The following is a 15,730-nucleotide window of genomic DNA, read 5'->3' as shown; positions in this document are numbered from 1 at the left end:
AGAGTGGCCGCGGTGCGTTCAGGAACCCCCGCAGGATAACGGTGGTTTACGTTTGTAAACTCTAGTTCTGGAGGGAGGTGTGTGTGTGTGTGGGAAAAATGCATTCAGTAAAGACTATTGCATTTATCCCAGAGTAAGAGTCATTTCTCTCCACAATTCCACTTTCCCCCATAATGTCCGGTTCAAAGAGACGGCATTGTGAAGGCGCGCGCGGCCCCCCTCCCCCGAGGGCGGGCCACGGTGCGTTCAAAGATCTCAGTAGAGAGGTGAGACGAAGGGAGAGGTGCAGGCACGGAGATCCCGTGCCCGCGGCGCCCTCCACCTCTTCGGCCCACCCCGTGGAACCGGCGTGCCGGCACTCACGGGGACGGGTTTTCCGTCTTTACGGATCTGGCTGGCGGGGGGAGAACATCTCTCCGCCCGGGACGAGGGGGCGAATCCCGCCTCCTCCCTGTATAATGCACAGATCACTACGTTTTCTAATAAGAATGAGGTTGATCTGTATCCAAATCTAAGTGTATTTTGTTTCCACAAAGGCTACACTTAGGCCTACACACAATGTTAACCGTACAAATTCCCCATTCGCTGCCCCAGCTGTAGCTCCTGTAAAGGAGGTGGCTAATGGGCGTGCGCAGAGAGGGATGAACCGCAGGGAGTGCTATCTAAAGGAGAGCGCTATGCGGGTACAGCAGTGGTGTAGTCTACTTTTTTGTAGTGGGTATACTCTAATAATTGTATTCATCCATCCTAGAGCGACGCATCGCGGAGCGACACCTGTCTCGAAACAACACCTCATGAACACCATCACACTCACTAATGCATAACTAGTCTTGAGACTGGTTATGTGTTATCAACATGTCAATGTATTATAAGCATTTGTATGTGACTTTTAACTGCCAGTGACATTAACAATAAAAAAATAAAATAATGAACAATGATGGAAAAAGCCCACTTATCTTCTAGGGTTGAACAATTAATCGACATTTTTATCAAAATCTCAATATGGCCTACTGCAATTTTCAAGTAATATACAATAAATATGGTCATGCTACAGATGTCCTGGCCCACACATCATATTCTACACTTAAAAAAACATCTTTGTTTCGCATAGATCTGCACAAATATCACACAATAATCATTTTAAACCTATTTTTCAATGCATTAATTTATTCAAACTTGTTCAGCGCTATTATCTTCCATAAATCATTGTCAAACTATGTACTGTATCAGCTTAAATGAACAAGCAAACATCCTTGAAGTGCTACAAGACAAATTAGCTTCAAACAAGAAACAAATTAACAAATAAGCTTCACCTCAATAAATGAGGGTTGAAAAAGCACTCAACATGTCCATACTGGGTTCACTGTGTTCGTCCACTCGCCCTGCAGATGTAGCCTCGTCAATGAGAACAGACAACTTGCTTGAAGATGTCACAATACTGTGAACAATTTTTTTCTGCATCTCTTTTGCTATGTGTTTTACAATTGTTGTGGAACTGTACCTTGAGTGCAGACTAGTGCCCATGTTGGCACCATTTTTTTCCTGAAGCTCAATGAGACTATCATGGTCAGTAAAAGGTCGGTTCATCTTCGCAAGATAGTATGCTGTTCTGAATACAGAATCTGTCTCTGCAAACACAGTCTCTGACACAGCTCTCACCAAATGTCCAACTAAATCCTGTCCACCCTTCTCCGTGAGCTCCTGGGCTATTATGTGTGCTCTGGAGTCTGGACGTCTCATGTCGTCTAATCTATTTACCTAACTTTCTGTCCCTCCACTCTAACCAAGGATGCCTGTTCTTAAATTCCATAGCCTGACTTTCAGTCCACAAGGCTGGCCAGGAGCTCTCATCTGTGTCCGAAACAAGGAGATAATATAAACATTGTGTTCTGACCGACCACACACACACACACACACACACACACACACACACACACACACACACACACACACACACACACACACACACACACACACACACACACACACACACACACACACACACACACACACACACACACACACACACACACACCACACACACACACACACACACACACACACACACACACACACACACACACACACACACACACACACACACACACTATCTCCCTCCCTTTCTCTTCCATTGATCCACCACACTAACGTTGATCAAGTTAGCTAGAAAGTTAGCTACAGTTACGTTAATGATATCACCTTTAGGACAGCCACCTGACATGGCTCTTCTTCTATAGTGGTAATAGGGGAAAACATTGAAATATTGTCGTCTGTTTTCGTTTCATGTTTGCTTCCTGTTTAGCGCTCCGCGAACTTGAATGGTGGACGGATCAAATTCTGATAACGTTAGAGAAACTTGGGGTTTGTCAGAGCCGTGTGTTGCTGTTGCTTAGCAACAGGCCACAGGCCACATGCGACGGAAGCTCCAGACGTCCAAAAGTATTAACGAAGAGGCGAAAGCGTGAAAGCGCAGTCACAAAATTAAGTTGTTACGTATCATCGCTCATTTTTAAGAGGGTATACGGAAATCACTGGCATTTTCTAGTGGGTATACGGCGTATACCCGCGTATCACGTAGACTACACCACTGGGGTACAGGGACATTATGGCCGGCGTATTGCTGTCAGAGAACACACTACGCCTAGAGCAAAGACTCCAATGCAGTTTACCCGTAGTGGTAAAGGCTGCATTATGGCGGAGTCCGCACTCACACAAGAGCGCGTGGCGGTGCGTTCAGGGACCTTAGTAAAACACACTACGCCTATAAAGACTCCGATTAATGCCATTTACCGTAGTGGTGAGAACAGCATTAGGGTGGAGCGCGCGCTCACACAAGAGCGCGCGGCGGTGCGTTCAGGGTCCTCAGTAAATAATCGGCCCTTTCTGTGTCAACCCTCCAGGGGAAAATCTTCCCTTCGCGGGGAGTTTTTTGCGGTGGAACGGGTCACCAGAGAGTATCACAGCTTCATAGCTGCTGCCCCACAGCTGAGGGCCTGTCCATTAACACAATGTTCTGGGGAATGGAAACTCAGCTGTGTGCTAACAAGGTGGAGGGACAGGAGGACGCAGCGTCCCACTGTACCACATATCTATACACTGTACCACTGCATCACATGGACCACTGTCTTGTGGGTGTCCCACACTCACCTCTTTTTATGGGCATGAAAGAGGTAAATGTGTACTATCAGGGTGGATGGACAGGACGCTGAAACGGGGCTATTCACTCCAGTTCTGCAGCGTCCCACCCCCTTTTGCGAGAGGTGAAGCTATCCTCTCGAGAGGGGATGAGTTTCCTCTCAGCAGAGATTCAGGCTCTGGTGCAGAAACAGGCTGTGTCTGTTGTGCACTCTCAGCACAGGGAAGAGGGTCTTTATTCCATATACTTCCTGGTTCCCAAGAAGACAGGGGAATTCAGACCTATTCTAGATCTCCGCGGCCTGAATGGCCACATTTCCCGCAGGAAATTCTGCATGCTAACTATGAAACAGTTACTGGGGCTGGTGCAGCCAGGCGATTGGTTCACCACCATCGACCTGAAAGACGCGTACTTTCATGTAGAAATTGCTCCAAAGCACAGCAAGTATCTGCGTTTTGCCTTCCAGGGAATAGCCTACGAGTACAACAGGCTGCCGTTCGGCTATTCCCTATCCCCACGCACATTCAGCAAATGTGTGGCCACAGCGCTTCAACCGCTGCGCGCACACGGCAAGAGAGTTTTCTTTTACATAGACGACCTCATAGTCATGGCTGGGTCACGGGAACAGGCAATGTTTTGCACAGCACAATTGATCACACACCTAACCAGATTAGGCTTCGCGATCGATTGGAAAAAGAGCACCCCCATACCTCACCAACGGGCGTTGTATTTGGGTGTGGTGCTCGATGCAGGCACGTTGCGCGCCACCCTGTCAGAGAGCAGACGTGCGTCCCTTCTTCAGGGGGTACGCAGACTGCGACAGGGGGCAACAGTGACAGCTTTTACTGTCATGCAGACGCTGGGTCTCATGGCGGCTGTTCACATGAGGGTCCCGTTAGGGTTACTACATATGCGCCGCCTGCAGAGGTGGTTCTCCAGCCTGCACTTGGATCCCAAGAGGCACAAGCGGCGGCTGGTGACCATACCCCCCTCAGTGAGGGGCAACCTCCGGTTTTGGGGGTCCCCGGATCACCTCCGGAGGGGGTCTCCACTGGGACGGGTGACCTCCTACATCACAGTGTTCACGGATGCATCCGGAACAGGCCCCTAATTCAAGGGAGGCATGTAATGGTCAGGAGCGACAACAGCACCACAGTGGCTTATATCAACAGGCAGAGCGGAGTCCGCTCCGCCGCCTTGTTGACCACAGCGGAGAGGCTGTGGTTATGGGCTTCAGAGGTGGTGTTATCTCTGAGAGCCCTCCATATCCCGGGACTGGAGAACGGGGGAGCCGACCTCATGTCGAGGGGCGGCCCCCTGCCAGGCGAGTGAGTGCTTCACCCGAAGGTGGTGAAGCAGATCTGGGCCCAGTTCGGGAGAGCGGAAGTGGATCTGTTCGCCAGCCGGCGAAACAGCCACTGTGCCCTGTGGTTCTCCGTGGCTCGGAGCGACGACCCACCCTTGGGGGTGGACGCGTTTGCACACGAGCCATGGCCAAGGAAGCTGCTATACGCCTTTCCACCGCTGCGTCTCATTCTCCCCCTCCTGAGGAGAGTGAGGCGAGAACGTCTGTCAGTCATCCTAGTGGCTCCGGATCGCGTTGGGGCGCCGTGGTACTCAGAGATGACACAGATGAAGGTGGGCCAGCCCTGGGCGGTTCCCCAGTTCTGGGGGGCGATGTCTCAAGAGGCAGGTGCAATCGGGGCGTTACCCACTCTCGGCCATCCTCTCCAGGTTTGGCTCCTGAGAGGGACAGGTTGAGACAGGGTGGATTGTCTGATAGTGTTATGCAGTCTATCCAGGCAGCTACAGCTGGATCCACCACAGCCTGTTACAGGCCAAAGTGGCTAGGATTCCAGCGATGGTGTGAGGAGCGGAGAATAGAGCCCCTATTTTGTGAGTTAGGCTCTATTTTATCCTTCTTACAGTTACTGGGGGACAGAGGGCTTGCGCATTCAACAGTGAAGCCATCTCGTCCTGCCATGAGGGATTTGCGGCAGGTCAGCCTTTAGTCAACCACTGATGTCGCGGTTTTTACAGGGGGTCAGGAGGCTGCGCCCAGTAGTGCACGCCTCCACCCCACAGTGGGACCTGCCCCTAGTGCTCGAGGCTCTGGCCTCGGGGCCTTTTGAGCCTCTGGAGCTCTCCTCTCTGAAAGCATTGTCGTGGAAAACAGCTTTGCTTCTTGCCTTAACGTCAGCCAAAAGAGTGTCCGAGTTAACTGCTCTGTCGGTGCACCCGAGCTGTTTACAGATTCGGGGTGACCGGAGCGGCGCGACACTCAGACCGAACCCCTCCTTTGTGCCCAAGAGCCTAAGGAGTGCGTTCAGGTCAAGGGCTATTCAGTTAGGGGGTTTTAGGCTTCCCCTCCAGGTGGGACCAGGGAAGCTAAACTGCACCTCCTCTGCCCGGTGCGTGCGCTAGCATGTTATGTAGAGCGCACGGCTGCCCTTAGACGCACCGAACAGCTGTTCGTGTGCTTCGGGGGCGGGGTGATCGGGAAAGCTCTGTCCAAGAAACGCCTGGCAGGCTGGCTCTGCGAGTGCATTGCACATGCCTACGGACAGGCAGGGAGAGCCTGCCCCACGAGGGTTCGTGCACACTCCACACGGGCTGTGGCTGCGTCAACAGCCTTATTCGACGGTGTGAGTGTGGAGTGTGGATATATGCACAGCGGCGTCTTGGTCGACGCCAGGCCCCTTCATAAGGTTTTATCTCTTGGACATGTCGGGCTCTTTCTCCTCGTCTGTACTTGCGGGGGCAACACAGGACTGGTAGGGGGGTTGTGGGTCAGTTGGCATCTGACCCCCTCCCCGGACGTAATGCGCCTTCGCTGTTCTCGGGCCCTCTGAGTGTCCCGGGATGGGCGAGGGGCGCGCTGGGCCCTTACAGGGCTGGAGGGCTGCTCTCCTCCGGCCGAGAGCAGGAGGGGGGGAGCCCTCCACACTTTAGTCCACACACTCGACACGGGGTCAGTGTTTGAGTGTGGGGCAGGGGCTCTGGCGCTCTCCCTGTTATCCTTAGGGATTCAGGGAGGCAGGCGTGTAGTTAGCCTTTTCGGGGCCGAGGGGGCTCTCCTCATTCAGGGTGGGGGGGTCCCCCGGCACTGTTTTTTGAGCACACTTTTTGCGAGGTAAGCGCAGCAGGGTGTGCTCTGTCAGCCACAGCCCAGATTTCTCCTTGGTTACAACCGGGTTAAGGGAGAAGGTGGGGCAGCAGCTGCTGACCATAATAGCCGGACAGGGGCAGTAGGGTGGAATATTGTTGGACGACAGTGCGCGTATATATCGTGGCTCCACCCACTGTACCCATAGAGTCCAGTAGAGGGCGGAGCCTGTGAGAGATATAACGTCGGGTTACGTAGTGTAACCCTTGGTATATTAGCACAGGCGGAGCCCTCTACTCGGGGCACTGTCAGTCCTATTCCGCTCGCTGAAGAGAAGTATAGGATGATGGTCAGGAGGCGAGGCCTCCTTTTATAGGGTGTGATGCGCGCGCATTCAGGTAGGCCCGCCCAGGGCCGGCTACGTCTATAGAAGTCTCAGTGGGAGAATGCTTGCGGGGTAAGAGAGTACCCATAGAGTCCAGTAGAGGGCTCCGCCTGTGCTAATATGACAAGGGTTACACTACGTAACCCGACGTTTTATACATTGCTAACAATGGGAGGAGTTATATGAGCCTCCCTTCCAGACCTCCGTGATTGGCTGCCCAAATATCACCAACACCTCACTTCTTAAGTTTCCCCAATCACAGTAGCTTAGCTTCATTATCTCCTAGATCTGAGTTCACTGTAAGTCAAACCCTCACCTTTGCTGCTCTCTTGTGGTGTAATCTGCCGTTGCTTACCCTAGCAACTCTTAGGTTAGCCTTCGGCGCGCTTTTGTTTACTTCCTTATTTGCTTTCACTCACTTCCTTATCTGGTTTCACTCACAAGACTGCCCTTGTGAACTGTTGCGCCTGCTTGGTGGGTGATTTAGTGTGAGATGTCCTCTGCATCACCCGATGGGGTCCAGAGAACCTGGGTCTCAGCCACTTGGGTCTGATTGCTTTCAGCCAGACGAACTCCGCAGTGTTCGCTTCGTGTTTCTCGGGTCCCCCTTTTGCCTCTGCAACCTGGGTGGAAAAATCTACCACCAAAATCCCTCAAGCCTACGCTCCGGGCTCTGGGGCCCTCAGCCGTTTGACCCACCACTGCGTAGGCAACTTGGAGCCTGTTGGTGGGGTGTCTTAAAACAACAGATGTCTGTGAACAGGTTTTCTAAATTACTGTGCAGCTTCAGAATCTTAATACTTGGACTGTGCCAACTAAATAAGAACCCCAACATCTTTAGGTAAACTAAATAACATATTTCAATAGCTCTGAATTTCTGACAAGCATCTGTGTTTATTTTTAAATGAAATCCCATTAAAAATCTAAATATGATTTGAACTGCTAATGTTTCTTGTAAAGAAACACACTAATGTTATGGATTCAAAAACAACCAAAATCACGATACTAACAAAGTGAATGGCTTCCTGGTGATACTGCTTCTACCCGTCAGTGCTTAGATATTATCCCGCTGAAAAAATAAATACAGAATTCCAACAAACTGTCCTCAAATGTCTTTCTATTATAAATTTAGATGAAATGTATATCCCCATAATGACCTAAACAATAAAGTCTATGGCTTTTACTTCTTTACCAGACTAGTTACATGATTGTTAAGAATGTCACGAGGCTCAGGACCCAAATGCACAACACCAGAAACAGATCAGAATTAACAAGGTCTTTTAATTAAGGTCAAACACAAAACGCTCACTTGGAGGATCAAAAACTCTAAACCAAAAAACATCTACATGACTATTAAAAATATACTTCACACGATCAAGGGATGACTGGCAGGCTTGACGAGACAAGACGAACTGACACAAGACAAAGGGAGACGCAGACTATATATACACACTAGGTAAGGGGACACAGGTGGCAACAATTAAGGGAGGGGCTGACAATCACACTGGTGGGAAAAACACACCAGGACAGGAATGCTCTGAAACGAGAGGGAAAGGTTACTACAAAATAAAACAGGAAATCACAAGACAAGGCAAAAGACAAAAGGACTGAACTAAATAAATTAACTTAACACAACTGTCTAGACACCACAGTACCCCCTCCTTTACGGACGGCTCCGGACGGCCCAGCGAGTTCAGGATGGCTTTTGTAAAAATCCTTTATCAGGTTCTGGTCCACGATGAAGCTAGACGGGATCCATTCCCGCTCTTCCGGTCCATAACCCTCCCAGTCCACTAAAAACTGCTGACCCCTTCCTCGTTTTCTGACCTTCAGCAGACGCTTGACAGTGTAGACTAGACCTCCATCAATGAGCCTGGGAGGAGGGGGGGGCTTGGAAGCGGGAACCATTTTGCTTTCCTTGACCGGCTTGAGTTTGCTTACGTGGAATGTTGGATGGACTCTGAGTGATCTAGGCAGGTGCAAACGAACAGACACAGGGTTAATACACTTTTCCACAGTGAATGGGCCTACAAATCTTGGTGCCAGCTTCCTAGAGACTACGTTCAGGGGCAAGTCTCTGTTGGATAGCCACACTTTCTGACCCGGTCTGTACACGGGTGCAGGACGGCGATGCCGATCAGCCGCTTTTTTCATGCGGGCCGAAGTCCTAAGGAGGACCCGACGTGCTGAAGCCCAAATGCCATGACAGCGCCTGACCAGTGCGTGTGCCGAGGGAACCATGACTTCTTTCTCTGTCTCTGAGAACATGGGAGGTTGGTAACCGTAGACGCACTGGAACGGGGTCAATCCGGTGGCAGAGGTAGGCAATGAGTTGTGGGCGTATTCTACCCACGTGAGGTGTTTACTCCAAGAAGCTGGGTTTTGGGACACCAGGCACCGGAGGCAGGTTTCCAGTTCTTGATTCAGTCTCTCCGTTTGTCCATTTGATTGGGGATGGTAGCCGGAAGAGAGGCTGACAGAGGCCCCGATGAGGCTGCAAAACTCCCTCCAGAAACGGGAGACAAACTGAGGACCCCGGTCTGACACGATGTCCCTGGGAAAACCGTGGAGACGACAAACATGGTGCAACAACACTTCAGCCGTTTCTTTGGCCGATGGCAGTTTAGGCAAAGCAATAAAATGTGTCATTTTAGAGAATCTATCCACCACCGTGAGGACGGTGGTGTTACCTTTGGATTCTGGCAGTCCGGTGACAAAATCCACTGAGATGTCGGACCAGGGCCGACTGGGGATAGGCAGCGGCCTGAGCAGACCCATCTGGGGCCTGGAAGAGGTCTTATTCCTGGCGCAGATGGTGCAGGCGGCCACATACTCCTTGACATCCTTCTCCATAGATGTCCACCAGAACCGTTGCTTGATGACGTACATGGTTTTTTTTACCCCAGGATGGCAGGTGAGCAGCGAGGTGTGAGCCCATTGAATGACCTTAGGACGCACAGTTTGAGGAACAAACAACCTATTTGGGGGGCAACCCCTAGGTGTCGGGCTCTCACCGTTAGCTCGTTTCACCTCTGTTTCTATTAGCCAAGTTACCGCTCCAACCACACAGTTTAGTGGAAGGATGAGCTTTGGTTCCTTTGCCGAGGGTTCAGGATCAAAAACACGAGAGAGTGCATCTGGCTTGACATTTTGTGAACCGGGTCTAAATGACAAGGAAAAGTTAAAACGAGTGAAGAACAAAGCCCATCTTGCCTGACGTGAGTTCAGTCTCTTAGCTTTTCGGATGTACTCAAGAATTTTATGATCCGTCCAGACTATGAATGGTTGCTCTGACCCCTCCAGAAAGTGTCTCCATTCCTCAAGCGCTGTTTTGACTGCCAAAAGTTCTCTGTTGCCTACATCATAGTTGCGTTCAGCAGGTGTTAACTTACGTGACAGAAAAGCACATGGGTGAAGTTTGCTGTCCTTGGCTGAACGTTGTGACAACACAGCCCCAACTCCATCATTGGAAGCATCCACCTCCACCACAAACTGCCGTAGTGAATCAGGAGTGATGAGAACAGGAGCAGAGGTAAACCGTCTTTTCAATTCCTGGAAAGCTTTGTCGGCCTGTAGAGTCCACAAAAACTGAACATGGGTTGAGGTGAGTGAGTGGAGAGGTGCAGCTATGGAGCTAAAATGTCTTATGAAACGTCTGTAGAAGTTAGCAAAACCAAGAAATTGCTGTACCTTCTTCCTGTTGGTGGGTGTGGGCCAATTTGCGACAGCACTGACCTTGCTTGGATCCATCTTGACCTGTTCCGGAGCAATGATGAAGCCCAGGAATGAGACAGTGGTCTTGTGAAATTCACATTTCTCCGCCTTCACGAATAGTTGGTTTTCCAGAAGGCCTTGGAGGACCTGGCGGACATGCTGAACATGGGACTCTTCATCAGGAGAGAATATCAATATATCATCCAGGTAGACAAACACAAAATGATTCAAATATTGTCTGAGCACGTCATTCACAAGAGCCTGAAATACAGCAGGAGCATTAGTTAGCCCAAATGGCATTACTAAGTATTCATAGTGGCCACTGGGGGTATTGAATCCAGTCTTCCATTCGTCCCCCTCCCTTATCCTGACCAAGTGATAGGCATTCCTCAAGTCAAGTTTAGTGAAGATCTTAGCTCCTTTTAACAGTTCAAAAGCAGTGGAAATGAGGGGGAGAGGGTACCTGTTTTTTACCGTTATATCATTCAGGGGAGAGTAGTCTATGCAGGGTCGGAGGGATCCGTCTTTTTTACCCACGAAGAAAAATCCGGCGCCAGCAGGAGATGACGATGGACGAATGAGGCCCGCCTTCAGAGATGAGTCAATGTAATCCGTCATAGATTGTCTTTCAGGACCAGAAATTGAGTATAGACGTCCCTTGGGAATGGGGGCACCTGGTAGTAAGTCAATTGCACAGTCATAAGGTCGATGAGGAAGCAACGTAGAGGCCCGAGTCTTACTGAAAACCTCCCTCAGGTTGTGGTAACAGGAGGGAACATTGGGCAGGTCTGGTAAGTCAGAGGCATGGTCATGAGTTACTTCCTTCGTCTCCACCTCACTACCTGAAGTAACCCTTCCTACAGACAGCCCTTCAACTTCTCCTGGTGAAACCAAACATGTATGATTACATTCTCTTCCCCACCCCTTCACCCTACCAGAACGCCAGTCAATGTGAGGGTTATGTCTTTTCAACCATGGGAAGCCTAAAATCATAGGGTGTTGTGCGGAGTCGAATAAATGGAATGTCATGAATTCTGTGTGGGTGTGATTTATGATAACCTGGACGGGTTCTGTGTGGTGAGTGACTTGAAACAATAATCTTCCATCAAGGGCGCTGGCATTTAAAGGTTGAGCTAAGGGCATGGTGACAATGTTCAAGCTTTTGGCAAAATTCCAGTCCATAAAACTTTCGTCTGCTCCTGAATCAATGAGAACCTTCTGTGTTAAGGTTTTCTTACCTAATTTTACTTGGATAGGAGTCAGCGTACGAGGAGAGTAGTCAGAAGTTAGTCGGCTCACCAGCGCCCTCCTCTTGCCTGGGGAGCCCCGTCTTTTAGTGAGCAAGCGGCCATCAGGTGTCCACGATGCCCGCAGTAGAAACACAGGCCCTGGCGGAGGCGCCGTTCCCGCTCCTCCAGTGAAAGTCTTGCTCGGCCAAGTTGCATGGGTTCCTCTGATGTGGTGGATGGCGTTGTCAAAGGAGGCTTGATCCAGACCCCTGGAAACTAATCCTCCCCCATCCGGATGCCACGAGGAGGCCCCCTGGAGCTTGGTGAACGAACTGTAGGATGTTCTCTTTCTTTTTGTCTATCCCAGAGTCTATTATCTATTCGTATAGCCAGAGCAATCACAGAGTCTAAATCTTCTGGAAGATCTAATGGGACTAATGGCGCATTTCCACTGCAGCGGGTAGCCCCGTTTAAGCGTCCTGGACCGTCCTCAAGCGGCCAGGCCAGTTTTTGGTGGCATTTCCATATAGCCTAGTAACGGCTAGCGGGTACTTTTTCTCTCTTTTTCCGGCCCCATAAAATCGTGGTTCTATCAGACCAGGCCAGGGCTGTGACGTCAACACTCGACTGCTGATTGGTCAGAGAGAATCGTCACAAGATCGCGCGCGAGATATTCCCTCGCGTCACATATATATCAAGAAGCAAGCTTGCAGCATTTTGTAAACGGAGGAGCTACAAAAATGGCAACGTCGAAGAAAAGCACACCGTGGTCGACCGAGGAGGTGACGACGTTCCTACATCTCATTGGGGATGATAAAATCCAGCGGGAGCTCGACGGAACAACGCGAAATGTGAAAGTGTTCCAGGATGTCTCTGCACAGATGTCCGAGCACGGATTTTCGAGGACTTTCCTGCGATGTAGGGAAAACGGAACGGCTTTACTGGAGTCCCTGCAAGGTACGCTCACTTCTAACAAAGAAGTCTATTTTATCCTTACATTAATGTTCGACAACCCATGCTTTTATGGAGCCTCGAAGAGCTACATAGCTAGCTAAGGCAGATAGCCTTAGCTAGAGCTATTGTTTGCTAACACCATATGTGCCATTGTTTACGTTCAGTTTTTCTTTTCTATAGTTGTTGTTGCTATTTAGTATTGTGCTGCAGTAGTTTGTGGAATTAACAAGTCATTTTGCTGTTCTAGATGATTACATTGGGACTCGTGAGGAGGAACATTCCCGAACAACGGGTGATGGCAGTGTTCCGTCCACATCGTCATCGAATCCAGAACGGACCCCAGCCGAAGAATCGACACCGACTCAACCACCAACACCGAGTGCCATCACGACACCGCAGCGTGTGGTTCTAGGTAAGAAATAGAAATGGCAAAACGACTGGAATTGTGTTTTTGTTTTTTTAAACCGTGGATCATCCATCGTCAGTAATTAAAATAAGCTATATCACTGTGTGGAAATGCTCTGTTACAAGTAAAGTCTTAGCTAGTAAGCAGCTAGTACAGTTGTGTGTGACATCCTATCATATACATATATTTATATTCATTATCAACAGGCTGGGCATAATGTAATTCACTTTCACAATCATTGTAAACATCTAGGGCCAGAACTTTCTTTAGTTCACCTTACTGTTGTTCTGTTTATACATGTTATTCTTATATCCTTGTGTGACCTGTACCTGTCCTGTGTGTTTTCCTTATTGCTAATTATTATCACCCAGGCAAGAGGAAACGAGGAGGAGAGGATCGGGCCCAGCAGGAACGGCACCATGACTGGGCAGCCGACGTGGCCCGTCTCCTCCCCGATACTTCAAAAAACCTTAATAGTTATTGTACATATTATATATCTAGTTAATTTTTAAATGCAACATTTGTACTTCCTTGTTTATTTATTTTCTTTAAAATGTTCATTTTATATTTACAATTCAATGTATATTTATGCTGGCTGCAATACAGTTTTACATTTTTTATTTGTATTGTTTAATGGCATGCCTTTTTGATACAACATTTGTATTTTTATACTGCCATCAATAAAGTACTTCTTTGACTTATCTTATCTCTTGTTGATAATGAATGGCACCCAACATAAAAAAATCATAAACATACATGAATTTATAAAGCAATAACAAACACCATCAGTTAGGAAAAAGCCCCTTACTTTTGAGTTTTCTAGCTTGAGGTCCTACTCTAAAACATTACATGTTTATTTTGTAAAGTATTAAGAATACATGATAAATACATAATACATGTAGAAATTGCTCAATTGTAATACCCTCGTTCTACTAGACTCAAACAACACATTCCTTATATATTTCAAAGACCAGAGAACAAAAGAAACCTATAACCCATTCAAGCAAGCTTTTAACATGTCTAGAAGAAAGATTGAGGTTATATTTAATATATTATTTTATGTTGTGGATACTTTAGTCTCCATCCATGTTTACAATTGTCCACACTATTTTACACTTGCATTTATGAATATAGTTTTGCTGTGTTTTACACTTTAGTATTTATGTTTATAGTTAGCTTTGATATTTGCTTAATTGATTAGAAAGATTTTCTTTTCATGATCTGATATTTCCTCAAATGTTATTATGGGGCAGTACTTACTGGTGCTTGAATTTCAAATATTCAATTCAGATAATATTTGTTTAAAACATTTGACAAACACATGTATATTGAAAAAAAAAAGGATTTATTTATGTTAAATACAATGAATACAATACAATGCTTGCTGTGATCACTTTCCTTCTTGCTGTGATAACAAGCCACACACCAAGAAACAAGTAAACGATCGCTTCCACATCCTCCATTGTTGTGTGTGTTTGTGAGTTGTGTCGCATTGAAGATGACGCCACTGCAGTTTTACCCAGCGTCGCTCCGACCAAAAAGCTGATCGCCCCGCCTACACTGCGTTGCTACCCCAGGTCCTAAACTGTAATGGAAATGCGCCCCGGCCTCGGCCGGCCAGCGAGGCAGCCCGAGGCCTGAGCGAGGACGCTTAGGGACGCTTAAACGGGGCTACCCCGTTGCAGTGGAAATGCGCCATAAGTGATCTTTGACAAGGCCTGAAAGTCCATTTACAAAGGCGTCCAGCAAGGCCAGATCATTCCAGCCACTGTCTGCTGCTATTGTCCTAAACTCTATGGCATAATCAGACACTCTTTGATTTCTTTGCTTGAGTTGGACTAGAGCTTTAGCCGCTTCTCTCCCTGGTGCTGTACGATCAAAAATCTTTTTAAAGGGAATCAGTAAACAGTCCAAGTGATCTGCAAAGGGGAGAGTCTCTAGCCCATTCTGCTGTAGCCCACGCTGCTGCTCTACCAGTCAAGTGTGTTATCATGAAGGCTATACTAGACTGGTCTGTTGGAAAAGCAGAAGGCTGATGTTGATAATGCAGGTCGCATTGGACTAAAAAAGGACGACAATCACCTGAGTCACCGGAGAATTTCTCTGGAGATGCGAGACGAGAGCATGAAGAAGGAGTAGGTCCTTGGATCACAGCCTCAGGCAGGGGTGCAGGGACACGAACAAGCTGATCTGCCAGGTGGTTTACTTGGCTGTTCACAGATGTTTGGAAGCTTTCTTGACGACCACTAAATTCTCTCACTCCCTGGTCAATTGATTTCAGCTGGTTGTCATGCTGAGACAAAAGCGTGCCTTGTGAGCGCAGAGCTGCTCTGAACCTGTCTGGGTCGGCTGGGTCCATTCTTTGGTCAGTTCGTACTGTTAAGAATGTCACGAGGCTCAGGACCCAAATGCACAACACCAGAAACAGATCAGAATTAACAAGGTCTTTTAATTAAGGTCAAACACAAAACGCTCACTTGGAGGATCAAAAACTCTAAACCAAAAAACATCTACATGACTATCAAAAATATACTTCACACGATCAAGGGATGACTGGCAGGCTTGACGAGACAAGATGAACTGACACAAGACAAAGGGAGACGCAGACTATATATACACACTAGGTAAGGGGACACAGGTGGCAACAATTAAGGGAGGGGCTGACAATCACACTGGTGGGAAAAACACACCAGGACAGGAATGCTCTGAAACGAGAGGGAAAGGTTACTACAAAATAAAACAGGAAATCACAAGACAAGGCAAAAGACAAAAGGACTGAACTAAATAAATTAACTTAACA

The 15,730-nt window shown here is 48.3% G+C and overlaps 1 long non-coding RNA gene across 1 annotated transcript; it reads left to right on the top strand.

Moving 5' to 3' along the window:
- The first annotated feature begins 12,462 nt into the window (after window positions 1-12,462).
- Window positions 12,463-13,386, top strand: LOC139433130 (uncharacterized). Its single transcript, XR_011642709.1, has 3 exons — window positions 12,463-12,527; window positions 12,772-12,936; window positions 13,302-13,386. It is a non-coding gene; the product is annotated as an uncharacterized lncRNA (long non-coding RNA).
- Window positions 13,387-15,730: the final 2,344 nt, after the last annotated feature.

The sequence above is a fragment of the Pseudochaenichthys georgianus genome, chromosome 24 (genome assembly GCF_902827115.2).
Source record: "Pseudochaenichthys georgianus chromosome 24, fPseGeo1.2, whole genome shotgun sequence".
NCBI classification, from domain to species: domain Eukaryota; kingdom Metazoa; phylum Chordata; class Actinopteri; order Perciformes; family Channichthyidae; genus Pseudochaenichthys; species Pseudochaenichthys georgianus.
Note: the sequence above shows the minus strand (reverse complement) of the source record. Positions and strands in the feature narration are given on the sequence as shown.